Below are 27035 nucleotides of genomic sequence, written 5' to 3'. Positions count from 1 at the left end.
TTAAAAATAATTCTGAAGATTGTTTACTCATTTCTCAAATATATTTTTCTGATATTGTTTTTTAACATTTTCTTGGAAAAAGTTTTAAGTCCAATTTGGATCTGCCTATCTGGCAATGTGATTTCAGTTCAGTTCAGTCGCTCAGTCGTTTCCGACTCTCTGCGACCCCATGAATTGCAGCACGCCAGGCCTCTCTGTCCATCACCAACTCCCGGAGTCTACCCAAACCCATGTTCATGGAGTCGGTGATGCCATCCAACCATCTCATCCTCTGTCGTCCCCTTCTCCTCCCGCCCCCAATCCTACCCAGCATTAGGGTCTTTTCCAATGAGTCAACCCTTCGCATGAGGTGCCCAAAGTATTGGAGCTTCAGCTTCAACATCAGACCTTCCAATGAACACCCAGGACTGATCTCTTTTAGGATGGATTGATTGGATCTCCTTGCAGTCCAAGGAAGAAAGTAGGGAAAACCACTAGACCATTCAGGTATGACCTAGATCAAATCCCTTATGAGTATACAGTGGAAGTGACAAAGAGATTTAAGGGACTAGACCTGATAGACAGAGTGCCTGATGAACTATGGACAGAGGTTCGTGATATTGTACAGGAGAAAGGGATCAAGAAAATCCCCATGGAAAAGAAATGCAAAAAAGCAAAATGGCTGTCTGAGGAGGCCTTACAGATAGCTGGGAAGAGAAGAGAAGCGAAAAGCAAAGGAGAAAAGGAAAGATATTCTCATCTGAATGCAGAGTTCCAAAGAATAGCAAGGAGAGATAAGAAAGCCTTCCTCAGCGATCAGTGCAAACAAATAGAGGAAAAAAACAGATTGGGAAAGACTAGAGACCTCTTCAAGAAAATTAGAGATACCAAAGGAACATTTCATGCAAAGATAGGCTCGATAAAGGACAGAAATGGTATGGACCTAACAGAAGCAGAAGATATTAAGAAGAGGTGGCAAGAATACACAGAAGAACTGTACAAAAAAAGATCTTCACGACCCAGATAATCACGATGGTGTGATCACTCACCCAGAGCCACACATCCTGGAATGGGAAGTCAAGTGGGCCTTAGAAAGCATCACTACGAACAAAGCTAGTGGAGGTGATGGAATTCCAGTTGAGCTATTTCAAATCCTCAAAGGTGATGCTGTGAAAGTGCTGCACTCGATATGCCAGCAAATTTGGAAAACTCAGCAGTGGCCACAGGACTGGAAAAGGCAATGTGATTTAGCCATGCCTATATGCTTTTGCATATAGCATCATTAATTCTTACAGAATACATATGGAGTGGGTATTGTTAGCACCTGGTTTTACAAACGAAGTAACTAATGCTTAGAATTAGTTACTTAGCCATTAAGTAAATGGCTTAAAACCAACTTTGTTAAAATGTTTTATAAGTTCATGTATCTCCAGTTTAAACACAAGCCTTGTGGTTAAGAAGAAGTCTCTCTTTTCCTTTAATATACTTTGGCTAGTGTTTCACAATTTCATGGAGACAAAGACCTGTGATATTCTGTAAATGAATTTTGATATTCAGAGACAAAATGTGTTTATAATGAGGTGCCAGAATCATTCAGAGAAGGAAACTACAAGTGTGAAATTAAAATTCAACCCTTTCCTACCCAGGTAAAAATGGTTGAATCACTCTCTACCTCACAGAATACTTCAGGACAGAGTGGCATTGTTCATGACAAAATGATGTTTATCTATATTGACATTGCACATATGCATGGTAACTTCTATTTACTCAATGTTTTCCCTTCTGATGATGCAAATTTATTGAAAAAAAATCACACACATCTTAGTTATTTTTTTTTTAATTTCACCTAGGCGGAATCTTTGGTGTTTTGCTGTGAATCTCTTCCCATGAGATACAGTTAAAAAGTACATTATTGCCTAAATGTAAAATATTTTACATTCAAAATAATACCTTTAAAATTGTTTATTGTTTCTTAAAGACTTTTCGATGTATCCTGTACTAAGCTGAAAACCAGTTCCTCTTAATAAAATGTGTACTTAGTATCATCTGGCAGGACAATTTCTCAGTTGGACCTCTGATTCCTTATACGTTAAGCTCTGTCCAGCCCTGAAAACTGGAGAAGGAAATGGCAACCCACTCCAGTGTTCTTGCCTGGAGAATCCCAGGGACGGGGGAGCCTGGTGGGCTGCCGTCTCTGGGGTCGCACAGAGTCGGACACGACTGAAGCGACTTAGCAGCAGCAGCAGCAGCAGCCCTGATAACTGCATATTTCCCCACTTTGAAATGCTTTTAATTTTCTTTTCACCAATTTACTTATACTCCCTATTTAATTTCACTTGAAATTTTACTAATTCAGGCATCCCTTTACTGATTATATCAAACCGATAAACAGTCATTATACTTGACACCTGACTCTTGACAAATTAAAGCATTTGTGATTTTTTTTTCCCTTGCTAAACCATATGCTCATTGAGATCAACTTGTCATTTGCTTTGTCTTTCTTTGATGTTACAAAGTTACAAAAGCACATAATATACAGTAGGGACAAATAACTATTCTTAACAAAATGTGTGACCTTTATAAATTCTTAATATATGACAGATAATTAATTGGAAACCATACAGATGACATGAATATAGTGTTTAAATGTAGGCTCCTGTGTTCATGGAATTTTTCAGGCAAGAATATTTGAGTGGATTGCCATTTCCTCCTTCAGGGAATCTTCCTGACCCAGGGATTGAACTCACGTCTGTTCCATCTCCTGCACTGGCAGATGGATTCTTTACCACGCAACATAGTTGTTCAAATAACTTGGACTCTGTAGCACTGGGTTATACCCATGGCCTACATTGCCTAATTTTATGATTTACCCATATATTATCTCCAATTTTTCCATCAATAACATAATATTTACCTCTTCCTTACTATTTTCCCCCAAAGTTTCAATCAGGCAACGTTTATAAAGTGTTTTTCCCAATATAAAGGTAAATTTTCAGTTAATTATTAGTTATTACCATTGTATTCTAAGAAACATAGATTTATTTTACAATAAGCAGAGAGGAAAGTAGCCCATATGTAATGAAAGTAACTGCATAGATAATAATATTAAAATCTGAGAAAAATCAGTATTAAGGTTTAGCTTATGTTTAAGCAAATTGAGAAGATACTTGGAGCTGATTTTGTCTTGTATTTTTATTTTTGCTCTTTGTTTTTACTTCATTTTATTTCTTTCCACTCCTTTTTCTCTCTTTCCCCACTGTCTTGATTTCTTTTAAATCAGAAAAAAAAAACATCGATCCTGCAGGGTATCTAAGGAATAAATTATTTGGACTCAATGCATGGCATAGAGAGACCTCCAGCTGATACATGTTATTGCTTCAGGTGAAAAGCTTGATAACTCTCATAAACAGAATGAAAGGACAATAATGAGGGAATCACTTTCACTGGCAGCCTATGGCTCCCGGGTTTGCATACATAGCATAGTGAAAAAAAGCAAAAACAGAGAGGAGGAATGTTTCAGAATGTGGGTTGGCTTGGAAAGAAGCCAAGGTTAAGTGGCAGAAGTAGAACAGAGGTGTCAGGTCAGCAGCTTGACCAATTTCCATCTCTATTTCCCAGTGACATGTAGAGTGGATTATAAAGTATACGCTGTGTACACTGTACCCACCTACTCTCCCTCACTTACTGTTTTTTAGCCAAGTTAATTAACTTCTTAGATTTTCAAACATTAACCAGAAGTATCAAGCTGTTCAAGCACAAGTTACTTGCTCATTTGTAAGTACGGGTTCTTTGATTTACATATTAACTCCTCTTAAGTGGCTTAAGTCACTTAAATTAACATCATTAGCATGGCTATAATGTGTGTGTGTGAGAGAGAGAGAGGCAGGGAGAGAGGGAGGGAGAGAGAGACAGAAGCTTAGTACCTTGGTTTAGCTGCTGCTGCTGCTGCTGTTAAGTCGCTTCAGTCGTGTCTGACTCTGTGCGACCCCATAGATGGCAGCCCACCAGGCTCTTCTGTCCCTGGGATTTTCCAGGCAAGAATACTGGAATGGGTTGCCATTTCCTTCTCCTAGTACCCAATATTTGGCACTACTGGTGAAGAATCTCCTTGCCAATGCAGGAGATGTAAGAGACGTGGGTTTGATCCCTGGAGAATCCCATGGAAAGTGGAGCCTGACGGGCTACAGTCCAAAGGGTTGCACAGTGTCAGACACAACTGAAGCAATTTAGCATATATAAAATAGCTGCAAGTTTCATTTAGAAGGCCTAATGTAAACATGTTTTCAATTATAATTGCTTTTTAATGGCATAAACTGCTCCAATGTATTACAACAATAAAAATAAATGCTACAAATATATTTACAGCAAACAATCCCATTTTTCACACAAGTTAATAGTCACATCTTTTTAAGAGCCTAATAACAAGAGCAATCAATGGACAACTTTGTATAACTTTGTATCCATACATTTATCAAATCTCTACATAAATTTAGCCTTCACCTCTGATAGAAAGGTAAACTTCAGAAAGATGCTGAAATTACTATTTCTCACTGTGGAACTGAATATTAGCCAGGGCAAACTCACTGAACCTCAACCAACTTGTATATTAGGAAATGAAACTGTCTAAGGCAGTTTTAGGTATTGATAAACAGGAACCATTACTCTAGGATGAATTTATTGTTCACTCATCTTTTTCCCATTACCCACTGCACACGTCTATTATGGCCGTTACTATAGAGCGTCTCAGTTATTTATGTGTCTGTATCAACAAAAGTATGATGTGCTCCCCAAGGCTGGAGCTATCATCTGCTTCTGTATCTTTGGTACCTACTTCATTATGTACCCAGTAAACAGTGCTGTTCAGAGAAATAGCCTATGCAGATTAGTCAACTAAGAAATTGATTTAGTACATTTCAGGCGATAGACTTGAAGATTTAAAAGTAAGTAAGTAAGTGTTAGTCACTCAGTCATGCCCAACTCTTTGCAACCCCATGGTCTGCAGCCCACCAGGCTCCTCTGTCGATGAGATTATCCAGGCAAGGATACTGGAGTGGGTTGCCGTTTCCTTCTCCAGGGATCTTCCAACCCAGGGATCGAACCCGGGTCTCCTACACTGCAGGCAGATTCTTTACCGACTGAGTTACAAGGGAAGCCCCAAGATTTTAAAAAAGATGGCCAATTTAGGAAATCAGTCTTGAATATTCATTGAAAGGACTGATGCTGAAGCTGAAGCTCCAATACTTTGGCCACCTGATGTGAAGAATTAACTCACTGGAAAGACCCTGATCCTGGGAAAGATTGAAGGCAGGAGGAGAAGGGGACAACAAAGGATGAGATGGTTGGATGGCATCACCGACTCGATGGATATCAGTTTGAGCAAGGTCTGGGAGTTGGTGGTGGACAGGGAAGTCTGCTGTGCTGCAGTCCATGGGGTCGCAAAGCGTCAGACATGACTGAGCAACTGAACTGAACTGATAAGAGAATACTCCATGAGCACTTGCTTTCAGCATACTATTCCTATTGGGAAACTCAGAAATTAAAGAATAACTGTACCACACACCAACTGGGCTTATTTGATTCTGATGACAAGAAAGATGCACTGTGTAAAACATCTTTATCAGCATGAGACTGTCTTTTCACATTTTGGCTGTATTAAGAGTTGTTTCTTTTTGAAATGGAAATAAACTCATTATTTATCAACTCTTGCAGAGTTCTACTTAATTCCAAAAGTTACATCAATGATAATTTCAACTACACTTTAAATTGTCCTTATGAAATCATTTTATTTTGTGTTCTTTAATTCTTTAACTTGAATAATACTTACTCATTTTTCTCTCATGCCTAAGTTTGTTTCAATTCTGGAAGCAAAAGAGATGCTCAGGTTGAGATTGTTTCCAGGTACCGAATATGTGTAAACTATTGATTAGAATCAATAGATATCTAGTGAAGTTGTCTAAGTTTAAAATTTAGTAAGGAATATATAGCATTTAAAAGGAGGGCATAGCAACCCACTTCAGTATTCTTGCCTGGGAATCCCCATGGACAGAAGTCCATGGGGTCGTAAAGAGTCGGACACAACTGAGGGACTAAGCACAGCACAGCACATATATGTCATTTAAACAACACATAAAACAGTGAAACATATGTGTTGCAACCCTAAAGTGATAGATTTAAAGGACTTAGAGTACCACTTCAGGCTGACATGTGATAAAAGGGATTAAATTTATTAATATCTTCCTGACTGATATGAACAAAAATCTGGACAAAATATATGATTACACACTTTTCATGGCATTGGTCTCTGGTTAACAAAGAACAATGAAACAAACAAGGTGAGCCCTAGGATTGTACAGGCACTGATGCTCTGAGAGAATTTGCTGACCATAGAATAGGAGGCAGGACCTTAGATGAGCCCAGCCAAGTGCCAAATCAGATTACATAAAGGTCTGGGGTGACTAAGGTGTATAAAGTCACAAGGCAGAGTAATAATAAGAAGAAATTTGTACAAAGAGAGAAATCTGGAGATCCATATATGGTCTCCCTCTAGAATTCAGCAAAGTATGTATCATACAATCATAAGAAGAAATCACCCCAAACCAAGAGAAGAACATCTAAAATGATTAAAGAACCATCATATGCATTTGCAAAAGACTATGAACAACACCTATTCCTCTCAGCCAAAGTAGAATGGTATATAATTCAAGGCTTATTGAGTAGAATATTTAGAATTAGCCTAGACTAAATTCTTCTCTGGTATTGCCTAACAAAGCTTAATAGCAAGCCCCAGTGTGGGGAAATAACTGTTCCCATGCAGCTTCCACTGCAGGGGGACACAGGTTTGATCCCTGGTGGGGAAGTTCCACATGCAAGACAGTGTGGCCAAAAAAAAAGCATGAAGCCCAAATTGAAGTCTGAAGTTACAACTTTAAACTTCAACATATTGATTGCTTTCTGTGATGTTTTATTTTAATGACTACATAGACAAAGTAAATTATAGAGTTTATCTACAGGCTGAGTTTCAGTGGTGACTGAGGAAATGGGAGACAAGTGAATTCTTATATTTGCAGCCAAATAACTGTTGTTATGTTACCGATTTTAGTCTGGACATAGAGAAAAAACAGTATAATATTAATTTGGGGGAAAAAAAGGTGTTGGAATCAATAAAAATATATGTTATGATACTTGTTAGATCTAGTGGTACAATTTGATAAAGTGACCTGAAAAAAGTGATCTGATAAGAGAGCTGACAAAGTGACCCAAAAGGAATAATATAAACAGTGAGATATTTCAAAGAATATGGTTAAAAATAGTTTGATTTATTTGATGACAAGATTTATAGTGGAACTATAAAAGAACTGAAGAAGTGAACAGAAGAAATAGTCATTAGTTAAGAGGGAAGTTAGAAAAGAACAGCTGATCCAATTACATGGCTGATGTTACATGGAAATAACCCATTTGTGGGTGAATTTGAATGGAGATGATTGTGAATGGTTGGAACTTCTATAGAAGGCAAGGTTTATCTAGTTGAATTGCATGATAGAATTCACTGAGATTGCTGTAATGTACAACTAGTCCTCCAGGTGTGATGTTGAATATTCTTCTCTGCTCAATCACTCTGACTCTATAGCCCCATGGCCTGGAGCCCACCAAGCTTCTCTGGTCATGGAATTTTCCAGGCAAGAAAAATTTTATGTTAATTTTATTATTTATTTTAATAATTTATATTATTCATTAATATTAATTAATATTTTATTGATATTAATATCATTTGTAATAATTTATATTAATTATTGCTATATTAATTCTTATTCCAACTGCGATTGATTTTACTTATTCCTCTCAGACTTTAAGGATAGCACATAGTGCTCACTTGCAATTCTACAAACGAATCAAAAGTTGATAAAAACTTTCCAGATGAAATTCCTATGTGATCTGCCAGCACTCAGTGTGAAAGAGCATTAGTGTCATTTATATGAAGAGTCTTTCAAGTCAATGACAGAACTAGGCCAGAAGCAATGAGAATAAATTAAGTGATAGAGGATGTTCAATGGTCATCTGAAACTATGGTATAAAAGCCGCTAGCAGTTCTCTTCTCTTTCACATGGAGTAACAGAAAACAAAAATCTACCCTTCATATTTTGAGGATGCAAAACTATTACATTTGTGCTTTTAGCCTATCAGAGTTGATGCAGACAAAAATGTGCTTCATATATTTTATTTGATGCAAATAAAAGTCTCAAGTTAGATTACAATCAATTGAACGTAGTGAAAACTAATGCATGGAAAATGAAAACTTGAGATGGTATTCAACATACTTAATTTTTTAATTGTTTTATGCTATTGAATAGTTCTAAACTTGGCATACGAATGTATCCATTGTTTAGATAGATAGAGAAACATAGATAAACAGATAAAAGTATGTTGGATCTGAGACAACTCTGAAAAAGTCCACTTAATAACTCATTTATTTGCTTTATGCTTTCCATACATCTTACCCTTTTTCCTTAAGAAAATTCCCTTTTCAGGGAGCTCATTATACTGGGGTTATCCTATTCCTTATGCCTTGATCCCAACAAGTTCTACTACCCTTACATAATTTCTCAAACGTTAATTATGCATTTATGTCCTCATTTTTCCTTAATTGTTGTAACTGTGAGTTAGATTTCCATCAGCTGGTCCTCTACTTCAGGTTCACAAAATTTTTATACTCTCTTTTTCCTTTATCAATTAGGCATCCATATCTGATATTCACTATATTTTAGCACCTTATCTCACATATTTTTATGCTTTTATGGCCCAATAACCTACATTTACTTCTAGTACCAGAGTATTTTCAGGAATTTTTGAGTCATAACTTGGATTGTAACACCAAGTCATTCGATTTTGATGATATTTGTTTGCTATCTTTGGTTATGAAGGTATCAATAAAATATTTTAAAACTAATAGTGGCTACCATTTTAGTAAGCTTGTACATGTTTTGTGATACATTTCCTAAATATCGCAACATAACAAAGAAAGGAAATGTTTTATTTTGATTTTTCACATATTCAGGATCACAGGCTCAGAGATATTAAATAATACAATATGTCTAAGTTTATATACAAAGTAAGTAGTGGAAAGCAGAATTGCACTCCGATTCATTACTTATGGTCTATGCTTATTTCATGTCTTCATATTGCCTATGAAAATATTTTCAGAAAAGATCATAAAATGGGCACAAAATTGTTTTGCTTGCTGTTATTCAAAAAATTCATTTTGATTTTTGCTAATGGCTTTTCTAGCACACATTGTGACTTTATATAATTTATTTATTTATATACCTTTGTCTGTCTTGATTGTCAGCCAACCAAACGTATTAGATAACCATCACACAAAACTAAAAGAAAAATTACTGAAATTATTTCATGGTATTATGCATTTTCTCTGTGTCCCATGTTTCTGGTGACTCCCCATGCCACGGTTTTGCTGAGATGTAATTGCATATAACATTGTATAAGTTTAAGGTGATTTGATACAAATTTATATTGTGAAATGATTACCACAACAGTGTTAATTAAAGATCATCACCTCACATAATTACATAATTTTATGTGTGTGTGGTAGGAATATTTAAGATTTACTCTCAGCAACTTTCGACTATATAATACAGTATTATTAACTATAATCACCATGCATCTCATTTTTCTTATCACTGGAAACCTCTATTCTTTGACCAATATTTCCCCATTTCCTCCACCTTCCAGTCCCTGATAATCAGTCATTGACTCTGTTTCTATGAGTCTGGCTATTTTTAGGTTCCCTGAGAGAGATCACATACACTTCCTCTTTCTCACTGACAACACTGTCTAATGCCCTCAAGATTTAACTATGTTGCTGCAAATGATAGCATTACTTTCATTTTATGTCTGAATAATTTTTTTGAAGAACTTCTATAATATTTTTCATGGTGGTTGCACCAATTTACATTCCCACCAACAATGCACACATTTTTTCTTTGCTCTATCTCCTTGCCCATGCTTGCTGTAACTTTTCATTTTGATTACAGCCATTCTAATGGGTGTGATGCAAAATGATAGGCTATTTGGTTTGGATTTGTATTTCCTTGATGATTAGTGATGGTGAGCATTTTTTTCATGTACCTGTTGGCTATTTGTACATTTTACTTGGAAAAATGTCTGTTCATGTTCTCTGCTGGGGGTATTTTTTGAATGATGCCACCATCAAGTACGATTATCTGAGGTCTCATCAGTCAATTAAAAAGTCACTTTTCTCCATTATCCTATATATGTTTAAAATTAACAAAAGATAGTTGTGCTGTTTATGCTATTAACAAGAAATATATGAGCTCCTTTATTTATTAGAATGTGCATTAAACCCAGCACAAATGATCTCTAAAATGTTATACTATTGTAACAAATGGTCTATCTATGCATCTTGTGGTTCATGCATCTATTCCAGTGAACCATTTCCCCAAACTTACAATACTTGCTCTCTGACTTTTAGAATACATTTTTTTCAGATGAATTAAATGTTCTAAAATAAAGCACCATTTGCCTTGAGGAAAAACCTAAATAAAATATTTTTATTTTATATTATTCATCATGCAGATAGTAGGAATTTTTCTTGGTCCTGAAATTTCATAATTTACATATCTGAATGTCAAGGGCTTATGATCAAGACTGGTAAACTTTTAAAAATAAGTTGGAATTAGAAAGGGAAGGAAAAGAATGATTTGTGTATATTCTGCTGTACCACCCTCAAAACAACAAGAAAAAGTTATATTCAGTTGAGGTAATAGCTCAAGTTCTTCCAAGGGACAAAGGCATGTAAACAATTAATTATAAGCCAATTCAAGGGTATCTTTGTTAACTGAGTTAACAAAGTTTTATTAAAGCCCAGGGGCATTTGTTACTTGGTCACATAGAAGTTATTGAGTCAAATGAACAATCTATTATTTTTTCATTTTTTCACAAATAAATTGGATTATGTAACTTTTTAAAAATCTGACCCAAAGTATTCACAATTAAAATGCCCTATTCAGAGATGGTATAAATTTTTTACTTTTCTTTATGTAACTCACCAGAGTTACTTTTTATATTCAGAATTTGAATCATTACAAATATAGGAAGCATCTATATATTCAGGGGTTTTTATTCTTTGTATGTTCTCTCATATGAAATAGTCTCTGAGTAACCAGGTTAATTAACTAATCACTGCATTGTCAGCTCTCTATTATGCTCTCTGCTGTATCCTATCACTGACTTGTTCAGGGTTAAGATTTACCTTGGGAATTGAAAGCCAAGGCTGGAACAAGCTGAACAGAGTGTTCTATTTCTGTATGAAATGATAGATGTTACTCTTGCTCAGAATTACAACACTTTGCACTGCTCCCAATCTGTAAATTGCTCCATTTGCTTGGCATAATAAGTATACTGATGCATTTAATTCTTTCTACCAGGGCCATGCTGTTCAGTTCCTTTCTGGAGCCAAATATATCAGAAGTCATAAATTACTCATCAATAAGGAGACAATGTGATCTCTTTTATATGTAAAAGCTGTGTTACAGCCCTGCTGTTACCATTTTGAGTTATCATGTTTTTAAGATTCAAGATTAGAAAAAGATTTGTGGTGATATTTTTACTTTTATCAATGACTTAATCTTAGCACAGCAAACATCCTGACAAAATAATTGTGTATAATCAGAGGTATGATCTGTGGAAATACTTTATTGTTAACATAGCTAACACTTCTTCTCAAAATGAGCTTTCATATCTTTCATTTTTTTCATATACTGCAAATAGTGTTTGTTTTAGATTCACATATTACAAAAATAAAATGACTTAAATATTATATTCAGCTATGGCACCATATATGATTTTGTTTTCTCTTTTACACATTTCCATTTTTTTTTCTTTACTGAGTACAGATTGCTTTTATAGTTCCCCAAAGAGGAGCAGAGTTGGACCATAAAGAAGTCTGAGCACTGAAAAGTTGATGCTTTCAATTTGTGCTGGGAAGATTCTTGAGAGACCCTTGGGCTACAAAGGGATCAAACCAGTCAATCCTAAAAGAAATCAACCCTGAATTTTCATTGGAAGGACTGATGCTGAAATTGTAGCTCCAGTACTTTGGCACCTGATGTGGAGAGCCAACTCATTGGAAAAGACCTTGAAGCTGAGAAAGACTGAGGGCAGGAGAAGAGGGTGACAGAGAATAAGGTGGTTCGATAGCATTACCAACTCAATGGACATGAGTTTGAGCAACCTCCAGGAGACAGTGAAGGACAGGGCAACTGGTGTGCTGCAGTCCATGGGGTCACTGAGAGCCGGACATGACTTAGTGAGTGAGCAACAACAAAAAAGGAGAATGCCTCAAGGGAACAAGGTTTGGAGTGTTTAGTACCAAGCGTTAGCAGTTTCCCTTATAATCATATGATCTGAATCATATCCAATACTTATCTAAGTTAGGAGTGCTGGACTATTACCTACTGGATCAATCCAGTCCGTTACTTCATTTCCAAAAATTAGTTTTATTGGAGCCATGCCCATCTATTTCCATATTGTTACAGCTGCTTTAGTCTGCAATGTGGTAATTGCTACAAAGAATTTATGGCTTGCTGTGTGCTTAGTTGCTCAGTGTGTCCGACTCTGTGACTCCATGGACTGTAGCCCATCAGGCTCATCTCTTTATGGGATTCTACTGGAGTAGAATACTGGAGTGGGTTGCCATGCCCTCCAGGGGATCTTCCCAACCCAGGACTCCTGCATTGCAGGCAGATTCTTTACTGTCTGAGCCACTAAGGAAATATTTATTTCTATGGATTTTACTGAAAGAGTTGACACTGATCCAAGTAAGAGTCAGAAATTATTGTCCCTGGTGTTTTTTTAATATCGTTTACTTTTAGGAATTCATTGAATTATTTCTACTCTTAAAACTCATAGGGTTGTTGGGAAGAGTAAATAAATAAATAAGTCAATATTTGCAAGTAGTTAAAAAGACCTGGGTCATAAGAAGGGCCACATAAGTGTTGTTCATAAAAATGCAAATTAACTTAGCATATACAGTAATTCAAACATCTATTTCTGCTTTATTGACTATGCCAAAGCCTTTGACTGTGTGGATCACAATAAACTGCGGAAACTTCTGAAAGAGATGGGCATACCATACAACCTGACCTGCCTCTTGAGAAACCTGTATGTAGGTCAGGAAGCAAGAGTTAGAACTGGACATGGAACAACAGACTGCTTCCAAATAGGAAAAGGAGTACATCAAGGCTGTATATTGTCACCTTACTTATTTAACTTATATAGAGTACATCATGAGAAACGCTGGGCTGGAGGAAGCACAAGCTGGAATCAAGATTGCTGGGAGAAATATCAATAACCTCAGATATGTAGATGACACTACCCTTATGGCAGAAAGTGAAGAACTAAAGAGCCTCTTGATGAAAGTGAAAGAGGAGAGTGAAAAAGTTGGCTTAAAGCTCAACATTCAGAAAACTAAGATCATGGCATCCGGTCCCATCACTTCATGGCAAATAGATGGGGAAACAGTGGAAACGGCGGCTGACTTTATTTCTCTGGGCTCCAAAATCACTGCAGATCGTGATTGCAGCAATGAAATTAAAAGACGCTTACTCCTTGGAAGGAAAGTTATGACCAACCTAGACAGCATATTGAATTGCAGAGACATTACTTTGTCAACAAAGGTCTGTCTAGTCAAGGCAATGGTTTTTCCAATAGTCATGTATGAATGTGAGAGTTGGACTATAAAGAAAGCTGAGGGCCAAAGAATTGATGCTTTTGAACTGTGGTGTTGGAGAAGACTTTTGAGAGTCCCTTGGACTGCAAGGCTATCCAACCAGTCCATCCTAAAGGAAATCAGTCCTGAATATTCATTGGAAGGACTGATGCTGAAGCTGAAACTCCAACACTTTGGCTACCTGATGCGAACAGCTGACTCATTGGAAAAGACCCTGATGCTGGGAAAGATTGAGGGCAGGAGCAGAAGGGGACAACAGAGGATGAGATGGTTGGATGGCATCACCAACTCAATGGATATGGGTTTGGGTGGACTCCAGGAGTTGGTGATGGACAGGGAGGCCTGGCGTGCTGCGGTTCATGGGGCCGCAAAGAGTCTGACATGACTGAGCAACTGAACTGAATTTAAAGATTGCTAGATCTCTTAATGAGTATTTAACCAAATTGTGGATGCTAGTAGTGTTCAGAGATTCATTTTTAATATCAAGCATAACCTTGAGTATATCAGGCAAGTCATGAAAAAGTAGAAACTTTTTCTTTTTACTCTGAAGATAATTTATACATTTAAATAAGAGGATGAAAGATTTTTGACAGATTTTTCAGGTACAGACATATCCTAGAGCAAATAATGCATATTTCTGTCAATTAGTTGCCAGAAGACAATGATAAGTTACTTTTGGAGTTTTCTTCAGTAGATAATTGAATATATTATAGCAATAATTGGTTATTTGGGGAATATTAATGTTGTTTACCTCATGTTCAACCTAAGTGTTTATTTAATGTTAAAGTGTTATGATGCTATGGTTACACACAAAAATAAATATTTTAGCCATAAGAAAAAGGAATGGAAAAGTTTGTAAATAACTTTTTCCCTCAAATGTCTGTTCCTGTTACTAAATTAAGAGCAGAGTTTCTTTATTCACTTAGTTTTGTGGAAAGTAGTTTAGAAATGGCTATGTTTTGGTCTTTGGTGCTTATTTGTATTAATGATGATACACATTTTGATCAATGAAAAATGATTTTTTGCATACTTTAGTTTCCACATATTTCCTATAAACTGTTTTAGAAACACAATTAGGCAACATTTACCTCTGTACTCACAAAAATCTCTGATTTTTCTTGTAGTTTAGTGATATGGCATATTTAAGTGTACAAACCACTAAAATATCTATGCAACATTTTGATTAACTGATTATGAATTGGTTTTTTATAGCTTCTATAGCATTTAGAGAAATATAGATCCAAATAAAATATGTAAATATGATAAACAGTTAACATTTTCATGATGTAGCAGTGAATTTAAGGATAGCATAATATAAAGTAGTGATTTTATATTTCCTTAAGGAGCAGTACCCTATTTTGAGGAAAATTTTCAGAATTCTAATAAACACAGGTATTAAAGTGGAGATTCTATGGTTGAAATATGTGCTGGTGCCTAGTCTGTCAGCTATTGTCACAAAAATTTTGTACAGCAAACTATCTTAAAATTCAGCTATTTTAAGTTATAATCATTTATCTTCTCTCATTTGCCTGCAAATTTGCTATGATAAAATATCAGGCCAAATTTTATCAAAGATATTCTCTAGAGAGAATGATCCCTTTCTTTGAATGGTTCCTTATATACTCAGATAAGTAAAGTTCTGTCAGGAAAAATAACAGTGTATTATCAAGCAATTAAGAAAGCTTGAAAAAAAAAAAAAAAGCTTGAGCCTCAATGTTGGTATTAAATTAGACTTAATTTAATAACTTCACCTATATGGATAATGCATTCATTATTTTACTAGGAATGCATATTTTATAATTGGAATTATTTAAGCAAATTGTATTTATATTTAATATCAGTTAAATAAGTAATTGTATTGTTATTCAAAATAATACTTTAATATTCATTTGTATAAATATAAGTTTTCATGAACTATTTTTGAAAAATAAAATTGATGGTAGAGTAAAATGACTCAGTCACTGTAATGAAAACAAGATTATATGAAGTAAACTTTTTAAAAAGAGTAGTCCCATTTGGATATAAAGCAGATTTGTCATTGAATGTTTGGATGTACTTGTACTTGAACAGAAATGGCTTTAATTTGCTATGATAACCCTGTGACTATGTGTTGCCAAATAGTTTTAGAAATTTCATTTTTTTTGAGTGACAAAACAATTACTATTGGATCTCTTGTTGGTTGATAGAAAATATGACCTTACAAATGTTAAATAGAAAGTCTCAAAAAGGAGAGCTATCCTTCTTTGTTGACGAATCCTCTAAGGAAAATTGTACTATTGTATAAAGGACCAATTTTTTTAGTCAAGAAACTGGGACATCTCTGACTAACTTTCCATCTGACCCCATTATAATTGCATTTTTGTGATGGGGATGGAAGTCTTCTTTCTTCCTTCCATCCACTGACCTAATTTAAGAGGAAAAGAAGTCACAGGGAAAGAATACTGCAAGCGCAAACAACTATGAATAAATCTTATGTTTTGAAAAATTGAAGGAAATATAGGAAATTCAAATATTAGAAATAATCTTCAAACATGGTTTAATTGAATTATATAATCTTTTATAAAATTGCTCCTTTAAAACTATTTTAAATTTATCTAAAAATCGTTTTACATTATTATTTTTAAAATCACATAACCAAATATCTGTGTTTGTAGATATGTGAATCCTTCTAATGCAATCACAATGCAATTATAATGATAAAATAAAAATCCTTATAGTGCAATTTCATTAAACTGTCAGTCAACTGGGATTAACCTTCTTTAAGAAATATGTAAGTTGAATATTTCTGATTGAGAAATGAGTTAGTGGGAAACAGTACTGATCCTATGGATTTACACAGAGGTTGACAATCCCTGGATCTGCCTTAGACAAAAACAGCAGTCACCTTTTCTTCCAGCTGATGTATGGAGAATTTAGCTGAGCTGCTTCACCAGCATTGCTGCCTTGGCATCCGTTCTGTTTGGCCAAACTGCCTGGGGGACCTTAAACTGACATTAGCCCTCTCAAGCAAGCCCATGAGATAGCAGCCCAGTGGCAGAGTCACAAGCAACTATAAATTCCTGATGGGACTTCCCCAATAGGCCTTGTGATCAATAAGCTCCCCAGTCTCCTAACACCTTCCCTTTGTGTGTCATTAAATAAGACCTCCATGAGGCTTACCCAAACTCTACTCTTGTGATTTGAATCTTCAATTCTGGCCCTATCCTGGGAACTCCAAGGCACTTCACAGGGGAACTCGAATGAAAGCATGTTCCCCAGGTCCTGACTCTCTGTCTGTTTGTACCTTGCCTTGACTACCCTGCGTGGCCCTGCGAGACCACTTCCTCCAGGACTTGTAATAAGCATCTCCATTTCAGTTTTTCTTGCAGTCTGTTATTGAACCATGGCTCACCATCCAGCAATCTGTGCTCCACTTAATAGGTGTTAATTTGACAGATTCATAACAAAGTGTGAATGAATATTGTGTACTGCTTGAATGAGAAATCAATTATAATGCAAACTAAATGAGAACCAAAGAATTCCATGATAAAACTATTAATAAGTAAGAACATTCAAGGGAGCAATAAAAAGCATGCTCACCTCAGTAAATACTGCAGTATTTTTAAACACTCCTGTTGCTTTTAATTTGAAAATCTTATTTATTGCATGCTGGATTTCTATTCTGCCTTTCAGATACGCATTTGCATTCATTTCTAAGGAGAAATAAATTCCCCATTATAATACTACCTGAAAAATAGTTGTTTCCCTCAGTATGCATAAAATGCACTGCTGACTTCTGATTTTAAAGGATAAGATTAAACATACTATACTCATTTTTATCACACTCTCCCAAAACTCCACTAAAATGATTTTTTAAAGGTGTGAACCAGGAAGCAAGCAAAAAGGACAAAAAGGGAATAAATGGAAGAGAGAAATTTGGAGGTTGAAGAGCAAATGCTTAGATGGTCAGTTACTGCATTAGCAGCCCAGGAAATGCTGCCAACTAAGCTGGCAGTTGGTAATGTCAATGCACAACTGAGATTTACACTGAACAGGGATTTGCTGGGTCAGGTATTCAAGCAGAATCACACACTAGATATGCTAAAGAACTCAATGTAGTATTTCCAGAGAGTATCTGCCAAAATTAAGAATTAGGATAGATTTCTGGCTCCATAGTTCTAAACAAGCAAAGATGAATCATAAAAGTAGAGGTAAACATGGATTCCAAGAACAACAATCCAAACAATCAATGTGATAGCAATAATAAACACAAAGCTTCCTTAAAAAAAAAAAAAAAGTAAGGGGGGGAAAGACTGAAAAACCTTTGGGTAGTTTGGAATAGGAAAGTGGCTGAGGTAGTTCCTGGGTTGGAAAGAACCCCTGGAGGAGGAAATGGCAACCCTCTCCAGTATTCTTGCCTGGAGAATCCCATAGACAGAGGAGTCTCACAGTCCATGAGGTTGCAAAGAGTCAGACAGGACTGAGTGATTGAACACACAGATACACACACACAGATGGCAAGGTGACCTTAAGAGTTGAAGTTGCAGAAAATTTTTGAAATTCAGGCATTTTCCTCGTTTCTTTACTATCTTGAACTAACCACTGACAGGCCTAAAGAATTTGTTGTAATAGCCTTGACCACCATGATTCTGCATTAGGTGTACAAATATCAAGGTAACATAAAATCACTGGTTGTTGATGTTAAGTGAAAGAAAACAGTGCAAGCTGGCATTCTGTTCTTAGGGATTCAACTGTTATACTCCATAACCGAGGAGTGAAAGTGAAAGTTTCTCAGTTGTGTCCAACTGGTTGCGACCTCATGGACTATACAGTCCATGGAATTCTCCAGGCCAGAATACTGGAGTGGGTAGCCTTTCCCTTCTCTGGGGCATCTTCCCAACCCAGGGATTGAAGCCAGGTCTCCCTCATTGCGGGCGGATTCTTTACCAGCTGATCTACAAGGGAAGCCCAAGAATACTGGAGTGGGTCGCCTATCCCTTACTCCAGCGGATCTTCCCGACCCAGGAATCAAACCGGGGTCTCCTGCATTTCAGGTGGATTCTTTACCAACTGAGCTATCAGGGAAGCCTATTGTAAAGTCATGAGTTTCTTTGTTTCCAGTACAACTTTTTCCAAAGAGCTAAAGTGAAACGCTTACCAGAAGCCTTACTCTGCGGAATGACAGAGAGACCAGCACAGGTTCAATCATTATACAAAGTCTTTTTCATTTGGTATCCTCTGAATTTCATAAAGCAGAAGAGCAACCAGGGCTGTCACAGAAAACCTATTTCATTCGGAAACATTTGTGGATAAAATGCTGAATTTAGCAAGAGAGGATTATAAAAATTATTTTCTGTTTCTACAAGATGGTTTTCTTTTAAGCATTTATAAAATACCATACCTCTCACTTTTACCTCCTGAGTCAGCCGCAAATAAGCCTCCTTGTGTCCTATGTCTTTTGAGCCAGTAGCGGGTGATGGAGTTCAGTTCAGAAGCAAAAGGAAGCTCTATTCTTTCATCAAGGAATGGAGAGGTACCGGCTCCCATTCTAGAGCGCAGCTCTCCCTGACGGGCCAGTGGTCTGGCTGCTCTTTACTGTTCCTGTCAGCGAGGACAGGGCAGAGTTCTCGCGAGTCAAGGGGTCAGGACGCAGGTGCGCTGCGCACGGAGTTTCGGGCTGACGTGAGGAGCGCGGAGTCCTTGCGCACAGCGCTGGCGTGGAGTCCGCAACGCCATCTTGAGCTGAGGTGTCCTGGGCAGCGAGTCTCCACCAGGCTGCTGGCCAAATTGCCCTGTTGCTCCAAGTGGTTCTTTGCTGGGACACTAATCCCATGTGTTAGATGTGAGGCCTCTGCTCACTATCTGTGACAGGCAAATGAAACAAGACTAACCCCAGAAAAAGAGGTAAGACCTATCACCCAGGTTCTCTTTGTTTTTCCCGTGGACCCCAGGGGGCTTTGTGGATGCCAGAACAGGTGGGTTTTCACAGTATCCTGGGAAACATTTACATTTCCTAGAGGTTTAAAATTTTGAAAGAATAGGAGAAAGATTCTCATAATTTTGTTCCCTTAAGAAGCCCACTATTTTTGTTCAAAGGTAATGAATTGTTACTACATAATGTTATAATATGTAATATTAATATGTATTTACATGCCTATATAGTGTTTTGCACTGTGTTTAAGGGTTTCCTAGGTGGCTCAGCTGTTAAAAAAAAAAATCTGCCTGCCAATACGGGAGATGCGGGTTCAGTCTCTGGGTCAGGAAGATCCCCTGGAGGAGGAAATGGCAACCCACTCCAGTATTCTTGCCTGGGAAATCCCTAGGAGAGGGGTAGCTGGAGAGCTACAGTCGGGGTGGGGGGGAAGGGGGAGCGGAGGTTGGTCACAAAAGGGTCAGACATGACTTAGCAACTAAACAACAATAAAAAATAAGTAAACATGTATTTCCATGATATCAGGATTTCCTGAGTGGTACAAGAGTCAGAAATATATTCTTATGTAATAAATAATTATACATTCTCCTAATTCATAATTTCAAGCATTAATATATAACTTTATGACTATGATCATAAATATGTTGCATGAATATTTATTTCACGATAGGAGGGCTTGAGATTTACCACCAAATTTATTTCAATTACAGTAGACTTTATATTTGAAATGACCAGTTGAGTAATTTAATTTCTACAATGAGAATTACATTTCTAATATTATACAGTCTATAAATACCTGGATATGGCATTAAAATAGGCTATGTTAATGGCAAAAGTAAAATAAAATATTCCTTTATATCATAATACGGTATTTTTTAAGTGAACTACATTGTTAGAAATTCCACAATGGCCAATCATAATATAGTTTACAATTTAGCATGTATCTAAACTGCATGAAAGTGAATGTGTTTATATCAGCTGTCTATAAGGACTGTTACAATTCACAGACAAGTGAAACAGGTACAATTATTCCTTTGATCTATGTAGAAACATCTTCCGTCCTTAGGAAATGACAAGCTTAAGTGAGCTTAAGTGAAAGTCGCTCAGTCGTGTCTGACTCTTTGCAACCCCATGATTATACAGTCCATGGAATTCTCCAGGCCAGAATACTGGAGTGGGTAGCCTTTCCCTTCTCCAGGGGATTTTCCCAACCTAGGGATCTAACCCAGGTCTCCTGCGTTGCAGGTGATTTCTTTACAAGCTGAGCCACAAGGGAAGCAGAGAATAAATTGATTCATTGGAAACATTTTATATTTAGCTACTGTAGAAGCAAATATTTTTAGTCAGTGTATTATATACACATTGTTTGAAAAGCAAACTGATTGGTATCATACAATATATAGCACCATTTCTTTCAGATGTTAAAGAATCTGCCTGCAATGAGAAAAACCTGGGTTAGATCCCTGGGTGGGGAAGATCCCCTGGAGAAGGGAATGGCAACCCACTCCAGTATTTCTGCCTGGAGAATTCCATGGACAGAGGGTCTGGTGGGCTACATTCCATGGGATCACAAACAGTTGGACATGACTGAGCAACTAACACTTTCACTTTCTCTCATTTTCAATATCAGAATTTTTAAGAGTCTTAAGAAATGAAGGTAATCAAACTCAAAAGAAAAAGACAAAAATCTCACTTTTAAATAGAATTTGAAATAACTTTGGTATCACATAAAACAATGAATTCTAGATTCTACTTATTTGACACATTTAATAAGTAAATATGAATAATCATATTTATTTTATTTTTTCAATGTAAGAACAAATTTTGTAAATGTTATTAAAGAAATCTCCCATTAATATATTTTCTTGATTACAACAAAGTGTGATAAATTAAAATGCATGCACTTTCAGCTGTTTGCATCGTATCTTATTAAATATGGACAAACATAAACATATATTGACATATTAAAAAGTATATATAGTTGAACTTGGAGTAGAAATGTGAATAAAATATAAGATCTGTGTGTATGAACTGAACAGCACAGATATTGACTGTAGAAAAGGGTAATAAACTAGGCATAATCTCCTGCAGTCAAACTTAATGGAAAAAAATCCACATTATATAATGTCTTAAAATAGTTGGCACTGTTGAAACATTTTATTTTCATGGGAGTAATAAATTTTGAATATATTTAATTGTTTCTATGAAAGTATACTGTCAGACCACTTTGTTTGAAAGCTGGAATATTTTATTATTCAGTGGACACTATTTTCTTCTCTGGAGTTTGGAACATTAATTATTACATAAAAGGAAAATCAGATGCTTTCAAATATGAATATCTTTTCAAGCAGAGTCTAAAGTTTAGCATCTTAAAAAATGTTTATTAGTACTTTTCTTAGTAAATATACATTGATAAATAATCAAACACTTTATTTTGAGTCTAAATCATAGATAAAAACATGCTATGCCTAAAATCAAGAACATTGTTTCATTTAACTCTATTATCAGAGACTGAAAATTTATTAATAACAGTGCATGCATGCTAAGTCACTTCAGTCTTGTCCAGCTCTTTGCAACCCCGTGAACTGTAGCCTGCCAGGTTCCTCTGTCCATGGGGGTTCTCCAGACACGAGTACTGGATTGGATTGCCATTTCCTTCTCCAGAGGATCTTCCAGACTCAGGGATCAAACCCTCATCTTTTGTGTCTCATACATTGTCAGGCAAGTTCATTACAACTAGCACCACCTGGAAAGCCACTAATAGCAGTAGGACTCTTTAATAGTAAGTTTCTTCACATGTCCCAGTTAGTAATGGGAAATCAAAGTAATGTGTAGAAACTTTATAATTCAAGACTATTGATACAGGTACTAAGGAACAATGGAGAATTTACTTGAAATGTAAAAATTAATAAAAAGACTGACAGGCAAACTAAGCAGTGTCTAACATCACACTAATGGTTTTAACCTTTTGGATATATTAAGTAGCTTTTCAAAATTTTATTTTAGGCCTCATATTTCCACTAAGAAATGATGATAATGTTGAAATATCATACTAAACTAATTAACTTATTAAAAATCTAGATATGAATATTTTACTACTTTGATGAATAATTGCAGTTTACCGCTGTCTTTCTTGTGTTAATGCCTTATACTGAAACAATTTTGTGATGATAATATGGTCTATAATATGGTTGGATGACATCACCTATTTGATGGACATGAGTTTGAGTAGGCTCTGGGAGTTGCTGATGGACAGGGAAGCCTGGTGTGCTGCAGTCCATGGGGTCACAAAGAGTTGCACACAACTGAGCGACTGAACTGAACTGAACTGAATATGGTCTGTTATCTGACAATTTAGAATGTGATTAATATAAAAATTTACATTTTATTTATTACATGTTTATCTCTGTATCTGTAGACTTCATAAATTTAAAATAATGTATATATACTTGAAGAAGCATAATTTTGCAATTCATTTTTCTATATATAAAAACAATCAAAAGTAGATAAGAAGAGGGTGATATCAGCTTCTATAATGCGACATATACCATCCCTTTCTGAAGACCAGCTTGAATTTGGAACTAGGAAAAGAGATGGTATACATCCCCTCACTCACACACAAATACACAGACAGTTGAGTTACAGAGTCTAGGAGATAAGTAACATCCTGCGTCAAAGAGCTCCTGTGAATCAATGGACACACCTAAGTTTCATTTTCCTGTTCACTGCATGCTCTGAATTAAAGTCTATTCTGGTTCTGCCTAACATCATTAAGAATATGACTTCAAAGTTTCAAACTGTTTCCAAGTAATTTAATTGAGTCCCAGAACAAACTAAAGAAAATTTATAGGAATATAAAAATATTCAAAACCCTACAAGAGAAAATACAGTTTTTTGCATCTGATAAAATGTTACATGCATGCAAACAAACTTGAAAATATAACCCATAATGAGGATTAAAAAATTAATAGCAATAGATCCAAAATTAACACAGATAATAGAACTGGTAAATAAGGAAATTAAAAGTTAATATAACTATTTTAAATATGTTCATAATGACAGAGAAATATTTACATCAAGTAGTGAGATATTTTCAGAATAACCAAATTGAGAGAAATATTTACATCAAGTAGTGAGATATTTTCAGAATAACCAAATTGAAATTCTATGGATGAAAAATATAGTTTCTAAGATGATATATGCACAGAAATTTATTGGCAGCAGATTAGACATTGTAGGAAAGAAGTCCAATTAGTTAATGTGAAGACAAAATAAATTATCAAATTTGGAACTGAGAATAAAAAAATAGAATTGAGAAAAATGTTCTAGTGAACTTTGGGAAATTTTAAGTAGACTGAAATATTTCAGACATAATTGGAGTCCCTGAAGGATTGCAATGAGAAAGAAAGATAACAATAAAAAATATTGAAATAACATTGTGTAAGAATTTTCCAAATGGGTAAGAACTATAAATTTATAGAACCAAGAATATTAATAAAACTCAAACACAAAAATGTTGAAGAAAACTATTACCAAGGTAATTCAAAATCAAATTGATTAAATGAATGATGAAGAGAATATGTTAAAAGTAGCCAGAAAATAAAGACAAATTAGATCCAAGGGAACAAAGATGAGGATCAAAGCAGAACTCTCCTCAGAAACAGTGTAAGGCAGAAAACACATTTAAAATGTTGATAGAAAACAAAAAATGGGCTACTTGTATCCTGCACCCAGAGATAGTATCTTTCACATACGAAGGTAATAGGAAAGCCTTCTTCAGCACACACGTCTTGACAGAATCAGTCAAGTGAACACCTGCACAGCAAGAAAGGTTAGGAAGAGAAATGATACCAGAGAGATATCTGATGTAGATAAAGAAGTGAAGCACAGCAAAGGTCAGAAATAAGTGGAAACATATCAACTATTTCCGGTTCTTATTGTTCAAATATCTTTAAAATACAATTGACAGTTAAGCAAAAGTAATACAGTGCACTGTGGAATTTATAATATATCCAATACTGAAATGCATACACCGATGATACAATAACACAAACAAATTACTAGTGCACGTCTCTTTCTCTAGAGTTTAAGTAGTACAATTAGTTGAAGGTAAACTAAAAAGTTTAAGATGTTGTGGTAGACAAAATTCCAAGATGGCATCCAGGTTTCCTACCTTTCATTGTGTGTGCTCTATAAAATTCCTTCTTTCCGAGTATAGGCAGGACCTATTGATACGATGGATAGTCTTCTCTTGAATGGGCTACATATGTGGAATTGGTTAATGAGTAGCCATGCCCATGATTGCATTACACTATATAACTCCTCTGAGTAAACAGGAATAAGATTCTCCTTTGACTCTGAAGAAGAAAGCTGCCATGTTGTAAGGATTGTGGTTAGGACCAAAGTGTGGTACCCAGATGCTGGCAGAAACCTCAAGCTAGCAAGAAAGTAGAGCTTTAGACCCAAATTGGAACTGAATTTGTCAGACACTCCAGTTTATTGGAAACACGTTCCAACTTTACTTTTGCAAGGAAAGACAACATAGAGGAGAGAGTCAAGAGCTAATGAAACATTAGATAAGTTTGAAGAGGACCTAAGCTCCAGAGGAGAATTCAGTCTGGCTAACACCGTCTGAGACCCTAAGAAGAGAACCCAGTTTATACCACACCCAGATTTCTAGCCTCCAGAAAGTGCAAGATAATACACTGATATTATTTTAGGCAGTGAAGTTTGTGGTATATAGAAGTAGGAAGCTGCCATAACGATTACCTGCTGCTGCTGCTAAGTCGCTTCAGTCGTGTCCGACTCTGTTCGACCCCATAGATGGCAACCTACCAGGCTCCTCTGTCCATGGGATTTTCCAGGCAAGAGTACTGGAGTGGGGTGCCATTGCCTTCTCCTTAACAATTACCTAGCAATATCTTAAGTGGAACTGGAAGCAGGCAGAAGATACATAGACTGAAAGAAATTTGAGAAGCAGAATAGACTAAATCTAAATTGCCTTGTGTATACTGGTTGGTAGAAATATGAACTTTAAAGATGCAGTTGGTTAGGGATGAGAAGAAAATGAACAATCCAATATTAGAGACTTGAGGAAGATAGGATCCTTTTAATGTAGTGATGGCAACCCTAGTGAAAATATGTCCTGCAATTATGTGGAAAGCAGAACTTATATAAAATGGACTTAGATAATTAGTTGAGAGAGTTTTCAAGCTAAGTGTTAAAGATGCATGATTTATTCCTGCTCCTTATAATAAAATGTGAGAGTAGAGAAATAAACAGATGGAATAACCTTTAAATAAAATAGAACCAAGACTGGGTAATTTTGAAAAGTTTCAACCCCCCAGATGATGTTTTAAGGCAGAAATGGTGCTAAAAGGGACAGAGAGGGAAAAAAAAAAAAACTGAGTTTGTTATTATGCTTTTTATGCCACTATATAACATTAGTTCAAAACTTCAGAATATTTAATCAAACAAAGTGCCGCTTCAGGAGATTAAGGGTGAAATTCACAGATCTTCTCAACCAAACCTGAGGGCCTCTAGGAAGCTTCATGATATTTTATTTCAACCATTTCATTTGTTTTTAGTAAAAATGTATATATTTAAGGTGTACAACATTTTATACAATAATGCTACAGTAATCAAAACAGTATAGAATGAGCATAAAAATGGACGCATAGATCAATGGAATAGAATAGACAGCCCCCGAATAAAACCAAGCGTATAAATTTGATTAATTTTTGAGAAATGATTGTCTTAAAGTTATATGTGGGTGTGGATTTTCTCTAATGTGAAGAATCTCACTAAAATGCAAGCAAGACACACAAGTTTCTTCAGAAAATTATATTGACAGGAACACTGTCGGCTTGGAGTGAAAGAGACAATATAAAATGCAAAAGCCTGTCAGACACTCCAGTTTATTGGAAACACGTTCTGACTTTACTTTTGCAAGTAAAGACAACATAGAGGAGAGAGTCAAGAGCTAATGAAACATTTCCAGGCTTTAAAACCTAATTAAGAAAAAGCCAATTTTCCACTATTTATTTGGACAGCTTCAGGTAGATAACTTGTTTCTTCAGGTTCACAGTTCCACAGAGAGTGAGAACTTGTAATATATCAACTACACTATATCAGTTTACAGCCTGGAGCCTTACCCACATCTGGATCTGATTTAGATTTTGGACTTTGTACTGATGACATGATGAGATTTGGTTGCATAGAAGGAGATTATAGGGGCTTTGGGCTGATGGTGTACAGAATTCAACTCTTGAGAACTTTGGAAAGAGATGACAGTATTTTGCATTTCAGCGAGAGAACTGTGGGTCCACACATTAAGCTGTGGTATGCAGAATTCTAAGGTGGTCCCCAAGATTTCTAGCCCCT

The 27035-nt window shown here is 36.0% G+C and overlaps 2 long non-coding RNA genes across 3 annotated transcripts in view; one reads left to right on the top strand and one right to left on the bottom strand.

Annotated features, from left to right (window-relative positions):
* LOC145529451 (uncharacterized) overlaps window positions 1-19340 on the bottom strand; it is a 144715-nt gene extending 125375 nt beyond the window's left edge. For both annotated transcript variants that reach the window (XR_014071244.1, XR_014071243.1), the window contains exon 1: window positions 19122-19340. This is a non-coding gene — a long non-coding RNA (uncharacterized LOC145529451). The remainder of the gene's footprint in view (window positions 1-19121) is intronic.
* A 73-nt stretch (window positions 19341-19413) lies between these two features.
* The window catches only part of LOC145529439 (uncharacterized), a 284079-nt gene continuing 276457 nt past the window's right edge, over window positions 19414-27035 (top strand). The window contains exon 1 of the long non-coding RNA XR_014071230.1: window positions 19414-19624. This is a non-coding gene — a long non-coding RNA (uncharacterized LOC145529439). The remainder of the gene's footprint in view (window positions 19625-27035) is intronic.

The sequence above is a fragment of the Giraffa tippelskirchi genome, chromosome 12 (genome assembly GCF_054371585.1).
Source record: "Giraffa tippelskirchi isolate mGirTip1 chromosome 12, T2T-mGirTip1v1.2.pri, whole genome shotgun sequence".
NCBI lineage: Eukaryota > Metazoa > Chordata > Mammalia > Artiodactyla > Giraffidae > Giraffa > Giraffa tippelskirchi.
This window is presented reverse-complemented; position numbering and strand designations above follow the sequence as displayed.